We start from the raw sequence: 10,358 nt of genomic DNA on the forward strand, positions 1-10,358 counted from the left end.
CTCGGAGCTACACACCGTCCTGGGGACCAGCGGCACATCGAGCGCAGGGACACTCCTCGCCGCCAAGCCGCCGGGTGCAACTGCGCCTGCGCACGGGGCAGCCAACGGGCTTCCCCCCGACCGCGGCGCTCGGCCCTTCGGACTCTATTTCCCGGGCGCCCCCGCGGCGTTCGCCTCTACGGTGTCCGAGAAGGGGCAGCAGCCGCGCCGCCGGGAGAACGCGGTCCGGACGGGGCGGGAGACCCGGGAGCCGACCTGAGCTCAGCCTCCGCACGCCCCTGCGGTCGCCGACGTAGCGAGTATGACCTTGACGCTGATTCCGCCCGGGTGGCGAGAGGACTGCACGATCTGTTTTACAATGGTTTTGACTTTTAAGAAAATGATGTCTGATTGAAGTGACTCATTAATCGTAAAACAAAGCCCGACTTCTGGCACTGGCGGCCCTCCCTGTCTCCCCGCCGCAGCCACGGACCGGCCCGGACGTGCCTAGGACTGCGTGCTCAGTACACGCTGACTGTTCAAGTGTCAGACATGCGGGCTTTGCGGCGACAGACCTAACCAAAGGGCACTTGCAAGTAGAAAATAGAGAGATAGGGGCTAAGACGTACCTGGCAAATAATATGAAAAAGGTATCTGGGATCATATAGTTATAATAAGGCAAAGATAATTTCAAGCTAAAGATAATGAGTGAAACTGGACAAAACTGGCTGTTTTACGTTCATGCATCACTAATAAGGGAGATGCAAATCCAAACCACATCCAGGTGTCACTTCATACTCACCACAATGGCTGTCAGACAGGGAAACTTAGAAAACAGAAACCGAAAACATCAAGCATTGATGACGCTGTGGAGAAATGGAAACCCCGTATGTGGATGGCAGGGATGTGAAATGGTGCAGCCGCTGTCACAAACTGTGAAGTTCCTTGAAAAAATTAAATTTATAATTAGCATATGAGCCAGCAAATTCTGGCGATGTACTCCAAAAAGCGGAAGGCAAGGATTTGAACAAGCGTGTGTACAGCAGTGTCCACAGCAGCATTATTAATAGAGCTAGAAGTGGAAACCAGCCCATGACCACTGCCAGGGAAGTGGGTAAACAAGTGCGGCATAGCCGTACACTGGAGTATTATTCCATCAGAAAAAAGAAGAGATCCCAATGCATTGCTACAACATGGATGAAGTCTAAAGACATTACACTAAGTGAGATACCCTGGATAGAACAACAACAACAACAAATGATAACCCGAGGCACCTAGGAGATAGAAATCATGGATGGAATAGAATAATGGTTACCAGGGGCTGGGGAAGAAGAGGATGGGCAATTCGTGTGGAGTGGATTACTTTCCCTTTGTTGAGAAGTTCTGGAGGTGGACAGAGCTGCTGGTTACACAGCAGTGTCAATGCACTTAATGACACTTCACTGTACACTTACTGGTGGATAAATTTTATGTGTATTTTACCACAGAAAAGTAAAGATATAATTGCTTTGAACTATCGTCAGCAAAATAAAATAGCATTGCAATTTACAAAGTAAAGCTAACTCCTCTACCGATGGAGGACACATGCTACCCTCTTAGTCTCTTAATATTCCTTTAATGAAAACACATATAAATTTCAAAAGAACAAATCCCATACAGTTTTAGAAAAATACCATCTGAATACCAGAAACTGAAAGAGCTTGGAGGACATGCAGCAGCTACGTATTCTGGGATCCAAAATCCATCTACTAGAAAGATTTAGAGAAAGAAACCAGAGAGAATGAAGAGCAGGAACTAATTACAAACAGATTACTTGGAGACATATTGGTAGCGATACAGCAGACAGCGTATGAGACGAAGAAAGCCTGAGTGTTCAGGTTAGACCGAACATAAGGTGTTGAGCTCACTGAATGGAGGCTGAGGGGCAGGAAGGTCTACAAAAGCACATCTTGGATTGGGGCCAGCAGTTGGCATAATGGCTATGTTGCTGGACTCCCATATAGTTAACCACGGTTTGAGTTCAGATCCAGTGGCTTAAACTCACACCAGGCTTGCGTGCGCAAGAACCCAAGAGGAGAATGGAGGAGAAAGGATTGTGGCGTGGCCATCCTGCCGGGGCTTGATTTCTCACTTTCCGTCTCTCTCTGTCTTTCTGGCGAGTACATGTGTCCTATAACAAAAACCTCTCAAAAAGAAGGAGGAAGAGGAGGAGAAGGAGGAGGAGGCGGAGGAGGAGGAGGAGAAGGTCATCTTGGATGAAATATCTGATAAACAGAAACCCCTAAAAACAAGGAAGGAAGAAGGAAGGAAGAGGTTGCCTGTGTCTACTTGCTTCCAATCGATGCTAACAATGGGGTGGCTGCCGCTGGATTGCGTGATAAGGGCAGACTTACGGGTCCGGTGAAGTCAGCAGAACCAGGTTTCCTCCCTCTCTCTGCTCTGCTTCTCATGAGCTGCGTATGATGTGGGTATGTAAACAAAATCAAGGTTCTGCTGGGAAATGGGAAGGGAAGGGATTGGGTAGCCAACAATGCTCATGATTCAAGCAAACCAAAGAAGGCGCTGCCAACATCAGGCTTCTCGTCAGCAGCAGGGTTCTAGAAGATGGTGCGAAGCAGTGTCCTCATAGTCTAAAGTAAAATGATTTAGACTCAATGTCTCAGCTCCGTGAGCTTCTTCTGTGTTCCTCTCAGACGCTCTGACACAGTGCTCCATTGTGTCCATGGCCCTTCCTCGCCGATTGCGTCTGCCTCTAACTTCTTTGTGGTTGGTTATCTGCATTGCAAATACCTTCTCAGTTTGTGGCAAAAATTTTCATTCCCCTCTTGTGTAATATGTTAGCGAACAAAGATTCGTAGTTTTCATGGGCAATTTAATCATTCTTTTCCATCTGGGTTAGAGCCTTTAATGTTTTGCCGTTTATTTTTCCAAGTTTACCTTCGGGTGTGAGAGGGAGACAAGCGCCGTCAGCTGGCTCTCATGCCTCATGCCGCCTCGCCCACCGCCAGCCTGGGTCATGGGCACTCGTGCGTGGCATGTCAGATCAGCCTGGGAGCTGAACCCATGACCTCCACGTGGACCCCGCCGTGCTCAGCACATCACCGTGCCGCTGACTGAGCCAGCCCTCTTTGCGGACCTTCAGCACGCTTACTTTGACGAGCGTGTTCTCATATGTATGAAACGTCTTTCAATTGTGTGCTGTTTGTTTTACCCGTTTAGGACTCATTTGCATATGGTATGGGGTAGAATGCAATTTCACTCTTTTTCAACATGATTGCCCAGTTCATCCAAAATCATGTATCGATCATTTGTCCTTTTCCCTAGAATCTGTGATGTCAGTCTTCCGCGGAAATACTTCTGGATTTTCCATATATCTGTAGCTTATTTTAGGCACCTCTGTTTGGTTTTGTTCTTGTTGCTTTGCTGAAGGGCACATGCACTTGCCAGCGAGAGTAAGAGAAGTAGGTATGGGGGGAAGAGGGAGCACCATATGACGGGGTCACAGCACACCCTTCTCCAGGTCCCTTCCCTTCAGGATTTTGGGCACTCACGCCAGGCACCGGGCCCAGGACTCAAACCACACGGTTGTCTATGTGGGATCCAGCTGCAGAAAACCAGCCCGTAGGCACCTGTATTCTATGTGGTTCATCTTTTTACTATTGCCATGTGCTAGTGTTGCTTTGTTTTCAGTGTTTTGCCGTCAGACACATGTGCTTGTTGGAGATTCCGAGAGAGGGAAAGTGAGAAATCACCCCACAGCAGGAGTGGCCATGTCATAATCCCTTCTCCTATATTCTCCTCTCAGGACTTTGGGCATGCATGCATGTGTGCCCAGTGTGATTTTCAAACCACTGGGTCCAGGACTTGAACTGTGGTCGGCCACCTGGGAGTCCAGCGCCTGAACCATCATGCCATCTCTGGCCCCAGTGTAGCTTTGTGATGTATCTTTAGAGATCAACTTGTTTTATCCTTCCAGAGACATCCTGTTACCTTAGTCCATGCATTTCCTATGTACATTTTAGAATCAATGTTAAATTCCATGTAACTCCCTTTGGATTATAGTTTAGGATTACATTGAATTTGTGGATTAATTTAAGGAGCATAAGAATCTTTATATTGAGTTTTCCTATTCATGAACATTTATTTAGCTCTTTATGTCTTTAAAGTATCTTGGGCCAGCAGATGGCATAGCAGTTATATCACTGGACTCCTACATGGCTGACAGTGGTTCGAGTCCTAGACCTGGGGCCTTGAAACTCATGCCAGGTATGTGGGTATTCATGCCCGAGATCCCAGAAGAATGAAGGGGAAGGGATTGCAGTGTGGCCAACCCACTACGGGGTGATTTCTCACTTTCTTTTTCACTGTCTCTGTCTCTCTCTCTCCAATGAGGGCACACACCCTAAGGCAAAAACCTCTTTAAAAAATAAATAAAATAAAGTGTCTTAACAGTCCCTTTAAAGATTTTATCCACCTTCGGTTAGATAATTCCTAGGCACCCTACATATTTTGTAGCTACTACAAAAAGTATCTCTTTTAAATTCCATTTTCTGACTTTTATGCCTGGTATGTGGAAGGGCAAATAACTTGAGAACCTGTCTTATGTGTGCGTTATTTCCTATGTAGGTATCATGGCTAATTCTTTTCAACGTACTTGTTTCTTCCATGAGCACGAGAGAGAGTGCGCCCCAGCAGGGTTTTGCCACCAGGCTCTACCCACGGCCTTCGCCTGGCCCTGGGTAACGGACAGGTGTGTGCCTGGCGTAATCAGGAGGTCTCTGGCCGGGAAAAGGAAACCCTTCCCAGTGGATTGCCATGAGAGGCATAGCGTTGTGCTACCATGCCACATCTGGTCCCAGTTCTTGTGTCAACTTGACTGGTCCATGGCTGCCCAGTCGTATGTCATTCCTGGTGTGTCTGCGAGTGTCTCTGGACGAGATAACTATTTGAATTGGTGGACGGAGTAAAATGGACGGATTTCATCCAGTGTGAGTGTGTGTCTCAGCCAATCAGCTGAAGGGCTGAGTAAGGAAAGGACAGCCCTCCCTCGAGCGAGAACTCCTCCCTCTTCGACTACCTTGACAGGGACATTGGTTTTTTCCTGCCTTGGGACTCAAACTGGGACATCAGATTTTCTTGATGTTTGAGTCTGGACTGAGGCGTACACCATAGGCTCTCCTGTTCTCCAGATTGTCAACTGCAGATCTTGGGACATTTCATCCTCCATAATTGCACAAGTCTACTATTTATTCTCGCTCTCGCTCTCTCTCGCCATACGCACACGTACATACACACATCATAAGTATATTTATGAAACAAACGTATATATATGTATGTTCTATTTTTCCGGAAAATCCTGACTATTACGTAGGCAATGATATCATCCGCAAATGATGAAGACCGTGTGTTTCCCAGTTCAAATTATGCCTCTTTTTCCCTTACACTGACTGTACCTGTAGGGGGTGTGATTCTCAGAATTATTGCCTTGTTCTGATTTTAAAGGAAATAAATCATTCAAGTTACCTATACCTGAGTGCAATTTTTCTGTAGGCTTTGGTAGATAACTTTATCAGGGTAAAGAAGATCCCTAGATTGCTGAACTTTAAAACTCATGAATGAATATTGAGTGTTATCAAATGCTTTTCCTGCATCCATTTAGATAATCATGTTTTTCCCCTTAATCTGTTAATGCAGTGAATTACATTAATAGGTTTCCTAAGCCATTAATCTGCTAAAGTGCATTTCTGGGACAAACCCGTCTTGGTTTGTATGACATTTTTATGTATTTCAGTTCGCAAATGTGGCACTAGGGTTCAGTATCTATGCTCCTTGTTTGGCCTTTACATTTTATTCCATGGACTAACAATGTATTTGACTCATAAAATGGATTGTCAAATGATTGTTTTTCTATGCTAGACTTTTTTATGAAGAAATATGTGTTGTTGTAACACACGTTTCCATATTATGGATGGGTTTTGTGTTCCATGGAAGGTTTCTTGGCTTGTATGGAATTCTCCGGCATATTAATATTTCTAACTCAAAGAAAGAGGAGGTGAATGCAGGCGAAGCCAACGAGCACAGCTGAGAAGGTGAGACTGCACTCCACTCCTTCAGCTCTCACAGTTCCGCACGGCGGCCACCTGTCTTCCCAGAAATGCGGTCGTGTGGTCCTTCCGACACTCAGGACGTCGGCCCGCCATCACACCGCTTTCTCCAAAGCTCCCCATCTTCCTTAGACAGTGAGGTTCTCCGTTCACTGTTGCATGCCGTTGTACACACACAACACGCGCCCACACGTCAGTACCGCCGTTGTACACACACAATACGCGCCCACACGTCAGTACCGCTACACTTCCGCGTCTACTACACCCTCTAACTTCATTTGTATTTTTTATTAGGATTGCAGTTTTCATTAGTGTTTTGGTTCCAAAACTGCTTATGATTTGAGTGGTCTGTTCCAATCCTACTCTAATACCTACAGCTCCCTTCTGTCTGCAGTTCTATACAACACAAGAATGTTCCAGAATGCAAACTCTGCTCCAGTGGAAATGCTTTATTCATCCCTTGATGATCGATGCCCTCGCTCTGTGCCTACGGTCTCCAGTCGCTGGCCCCTCTGCCTGGCAGACATCAGCTTCGCTTTATCATACGATTCTTTCAGATCTCTACCAAAAACACTACTTCCGTAAAGGTCTTCTGTATACCCACTTATACCCACATACAAAAAGCTAAAGGCAGGCCCTGCACCTGTGCACAGATAACTCAACATGGACCAAAGGCTTAAATGTGAAACTATAAAAAAAAAGAACGAAACGTAGGTGTAATTCTTCATTATGCTGAACTTGGCAACAAATTCTAGATATGACATGTAAATAATAAAAAGAATATATATAATTTGGACTTCATTCAAATTAAAAACTTCTGTGCACCAAGAGATATTGTCGGGACCGGCAGATGGTATAACGGTTACATCTCTGGACTCCCACGTCATCAACCACATTTCGAGTCCCAGACCAGGTGGCTTAAAACTCATGCTGGGCATATGTGTATGCATAGCCAAGATCCTAGGAGGAGAATGGAGAAGGAATTGCGGCATGGCCCCACCCACGGGGGCGATTTCTCGCTTTCTGTCTCTCTGTCTCGCTCTGTCTCTCCAGCAAGCACATGCACCCTATGACAAAAATCTCTTTCAAAAAAAAAAGATATCATCAAGAAAATTAAAAGACAACCCACTGTACAAAATATTTGAAAATTATACATCTAATAAGGATATAGTATCCAGAATATATAAACAAGTCTTACAACTCAACAGCAAACGGATAAGCAACTCAATTTAAAAACAGTCAAAATGCTTGAATAGCCATCTATCCAAAGAAGATATGGCCAGAGGTACATGAAAAGATTCTGAACCTCATCAGTCATTTAAAAATGCAAATGAAAATCATGATGAAATATCACACACAAATACACACACGAAGGTGATCATTTTAAAAGTGACAAGTAGCAAGTGTTACAGCACAGTTTTCAGGGAGCCCTTGAGCCAACCTAGTTACCCCCTCCATTTTTTTTTTTTTTTTGGGGGGGTTTTTGCTATAGGAGATGTGTGCTCGTCACAGAGAGAGAGAGACAGAGAAACAGAAAGTGAGAAATCACCCCCTAGGGGGGATGGCCATGCCTCAATCCCTTCTCCTCCATTCTCGGAATCTTGTGTCCACACACACGCATGCCTGGCGTGAGTTTAAGCCACCGTCGGGACTCAAACTGTGGTTAACTACATGGGAGTCCAACGACATAGCCATTATGCCATCTGCTGGTCCCACCTCCCTTTCTTCATTGCAGTTCTCAGGAACAACGGTAGACTTTTCTGGGCAGTTTTCGCAAGCCGTGGGAAGCCAGCACATCATGACTCCTCAGCTTCTGGTGTATTTCCACCCCAGATAATCATTCATTTTGTTCCATGTTGGATTTCCCTAGTTTTTAATGAGGTCGAATATATGTTCATATTGTTCCTGATATTTGGAAATCCTTTTTAGTGAAATGACTGCTCAGATATTTTACCCATGTTTCTAATGTGTAATCTGTCTTATTATTGACTCACAGAAATTCATCCTACATTTTGAGGGACTAACAGATGGCGTAACAGCTACGGTGCTGGACTCACATGTAGTCGACTGCAGTTTGAGTCCCAGACCCTGCATCTTAAACTCATGCTGGGCACGAGTGTGTGGGTGTCCAAGATCCCAAGAGGAGAATGAAGGAGAAGGGACTGTGGCATGACCATGCCCCCTGGGGGGTGATTTCTCATTTTATCTCTCTCTGTCTCTCTCTCTCCGGTGAGTGCACGCACCTTATAGCAAAAATCTATTAAAAAAAAAAAAAGAAAGAAATCCATCCTACATTTTGCATACTAGTTCTTTGCTGTATGGAAGTTTACAGACCCAAATGGGGTCCCTTACATCAAACCCTAACACATGGCGTCCTGGGGCTAGAAAGAATGGGCTCTCCCGCACACATACCTACAGTAAAATCTATTGCGAGGACGTCGGGAGAGACACATCCTTGCAACATCACCACAACCTCACCCAGAGAGTGCTCCCAGGCGGCTACCGGCCCAGCCCTCTCAGCCGCTGACTCTGCCCTGGGCGCTGACCCCTCCCGCCAATAATCATCACTGTGGAGCGGTGTCTGCAGCCCTCGCATTTGGCCTTCAACCCCTGCCTCCCTTGGCCTCCCTGGGTGTCTGTGCCCCCACCGTTGGCCGCCACTCGGCTTTCTGGATTATGACCGTCTTTTCCTGAATACTCTCGTGTCTTTGCAGAGTCGCTCTGCGTCATTACAGCCTGACAGTTGCTTATGTCGTCTGGAAGCAGTGTCTCCTGTGCTGTGGCCGGCCTCCCGCTCACTTCATGCTAGCTGTCCTCTTGTGCTTTCGGGCAAAGTGTGATGACCTCCATGGCCTTACTACGGGGTGTCGATGGGACCAGCTGCTCGCCCTTACCCCTGTGCTGTCTGTGACGCAGCTGTTCATTTCACGTCGCCGTTTGACAGCTCCCTTCCTTTGCGGTTAATACTTTCTGGGCTTGTTTTAAGAACCTTTCCCGGGACCAGCAGATGGCATAATAGCTATGTTGCTGGACTCCCATGTTGTCGACCGTGGTTTGAGTCCCGGACCCGGTGGTTTAAACTCACGCCAGGAGCGTGTGCGTGCATTCTCAGAATTCTGACAGGAGAAGGAGGAGAAGGGATTGCGGCGTGGCCATCCCCCCTGGGAGGGTGATTTCTCACTTTCTGTCTCTCTGTCTCTCTGGCGAGCGCACATGCCCCATAGCAAAAATCTTTCCCTTAGGCCATGCAAATGCACATATGTTGAGTCACTGGGAAAGTCATGGAGCGTTTTTGCATAGAAAAATATGTCACGACTCTCCCGACGACCTAATAAATGTTTGCCCATCTTACCGGTTCGCATTTCCCACGTAGGCAATAATAAACCAGGAACTGACCTCGGAGTATGCATTTGCTTTCATGGGGCACCGCCTCCCACAGCTCCGCCGCCAGGCCGGTCTCATGCTCCCCTCAGCCTCCGTGTGCGTGTTGGGCGGCCTCCAGCTGGTTCCTCGGACCCATCTCGGGCCTGGTTGGGCTCCCGGTCTGCGCTGATGCTGGGAATGGGAGTGCCAGCTTATTTCAGCCTGCCCAAGAGCAGGCGGCTGGCTCGGTGACTGCCCAGGCCAGCTCCTGCACGTGGCAGAGCCCAGGAGTTGGACAGACTGTGTGGTCTGCAAAGCCTGGAACGCCTGTCTGACCCGCCCTTGTTTCCTGCCGCTTGGTAACACGTAACCACTGGATCGGTAAATGACAGGTTCAGATCCCCGTCCTGTTAACGGACGGGAAAGTGTCGAGCTGCGCCGTGAACTCCTTGGTTCTTTGGGTCCAGATCACTAAAATTAGAGATCTGTGCCTAGGCGCAAAATGAAACTGCAACCACGAATGAAGTCGGTAGAAAAGAGGATTTAATAGGAAAGGAAGAAAGAAAGTACACCCAAAATGGTTCTCGGGCGGACAGATTGCCCGGTGGCAACCGTGCTTGGGGCTAGCTAACCGTTATTTTATCACTAGAGGCCATGAATATTCATTAGTGGGAGGCCCTCTACGCTGCCCATGTCCTTCCTTAGATTTGAATCCACACGTTGTCTCCTGCAGCTGCGCACCTTCCTCACAGGTAAAGAAGGAGGGACTTGATCACCTAATGGCGCATGCCCAATGCGAGCCAGGCTGCCCCAGTTAGACGGCCCAGTTAGTCCATCGTCCTAATGGGAATGAGGGCATCAACCAAGACGCTTGCTTAGGTCATTTTTTTTTTTTTTTTTTGAAGGGGGTTT

At 47.1% G+C, this 10,358-nt stretch overlaps 1 protein-coding gene across 1 annotated transcript in view; it reads right to left on the minus strand.

Moving 5' to 3' along the window:
• Nucleotides 1–85, minus strand: part of LOC102501932 (zinc finger protein 879) — a 38,705-nt gene extending 38,620 nt beyond the window's left edge. Inside the window, exon 1 of the mRNA XM_027771455.1 lies at nt 16–85. The gene's annotated coding sequence lies outside the window, so the exon portion shown is untranslated. The remainder of the gene's footprint in view (nt 1–15) is intronic.
• Nucleotides 86–10,358: the final 10,273 nt, after the last annotated feature.

This window comes from Tupaia chinensis, unplaced genomic scaffold (assembly GCF_000334495.1).
Source record: "Tupaia chinensis unplaced genomic scaffold, TupChi_1.0 Scaffold000214_1, whole genome shotgun sequence".
NCBI classification, from domain to species: domain Eukaryota; kingdom Metazoa; phylum Chordata; class Mammalia; order Scandentia; family Tupaiidae; genus Tupaia; species Tupaia belangeri.